Source organism: Calidris pugnax, unplaced genomic scaffold (genome assembly GCF_001431845.1).
Source record: "Calidris pugnax isolate Ruff unplaced genomic scaffold, ASM143184v1 scaffold277, whole genome shotgun sequence".
NCBI classification, from domain to species: Eukaryota; Metazoa; Chordata; class Aves; order Charadriiformes; family Scolopacidae; genus Calidris; species Calidris pugnax.
This window is the reverse complement of record NW_015091023.1, coordinates 1,107,711-1,108,750: the sequence shown is the minus strand read 5'-3', so window position 1 is coordinate 1,108,750 and position 1,040 is coordinate 1,107,711. Positions and strand designations below refer to the sequence as shown.

General features: G+C 36.2%; 1 long non-coding RNA gene across 2 annotated transcripts in view; it reads left to right on the top strand.

The window, feature by feature from the left end:
• Positions 1 to 378: 378 nt before the first annotated feature.
• The window catches only part of LOC106896110, a 41,007-nt gene continuing 40,345 nt past the window's right edge, over positions 379 to 1,040 (top strand). Inside the window, exon 1 of one of the 2 annotated variants that reach the window (XR_001413580.1) lies at positions 379 to 525. This is a non-coding gene — a long non-coding RNA (uncharacterized LOC106896110). The remainder of the gene's footprint in view (positions 526 to 1,040) is intronic. The other variant, XR_001413583.1, reaches the window with a different exon arrangement.

The window sequence follows — 1,040 nt, the reverse complement described above, 5'->3', positions numbered from 1 at the left end:
CACAAAGAATTTTATTTTATAAAAAAAAAAAGAAGGGGGGAGGGGGGAAAAACCCCCCCCCCCCCCAAATAATAACAATAAAAAAAAATATGTACACCCTCATAACAGCGACAACAAAAAATAAAGCTCGAGCTAGAGTAATGTCTTTTATTCAAAAAAAAAAACAAAAAAAAACAAAAAACAAACCCAACATACCCAACCAACACACACACACCACAACCACAACAACTTAGTTCCCCAACTCTTCCCACCCCCTCCCTTGCAGAGTGTGATTGTTTTGTCTGGAAAAAAATCCAAAGTATAACAAGGGGAGAACAGTTAGTGCTGATTTTCATTTGCATAAATTTTCATATATTTTGGTGAAAATAATAGACTAGTGGAGAGCGGGGCTTAGCGGAGTCAGTGCAAAGGAAAATCTTAACATGGATCTTTTCGCTGGAGTTGAGAACATGCTTTTTTTCCCCTGTCACCTTATTAAAATCAAAAATTAAAAAAAAATATCTCTAAATCCTGGAAGTATGATCGGTAAGTGTTTTACATTTTTTTTAATCTACTTTTTGTTTTCTTTAAAGTCTTCTGGATATATATTTTTCAAAAGCTTAGGACAAGACAGGGAAACCCATAGCAAGAACCTGGTTAGGTATCTGTGGATTCCCACATAGTCAGGCCCCGATAAAAAGAGAAGTGGTAATATCTGCTTTACAATTACTCCTGTCTTCAGCTTGAGATCAGTGAAGGCTGGTATAACTGCTGCTGGCTCTATGTGCAAACATGCTGGAAGGTATCTTGCACTTGGTGATCCAAGTGTGGCTTGATTTTTATAGATCAGGATTTAATGATGATCTCAAAAAAAAAAAAAAAAAAGGGAAAGGGAAAGGAAAAAAAAAAATATCCCACCAGCAACAAAAAGCACCTTAGTGAAATATTACATAAAAAGCATGGAATGAATCCAAAGCTCAAGGCAGCAAAGCAATTCTTCAGCGCTGGAAAGTCTTTCTGGTTACTACTTCACTTTTCTGGGCACTGTTAATTATTGTAAC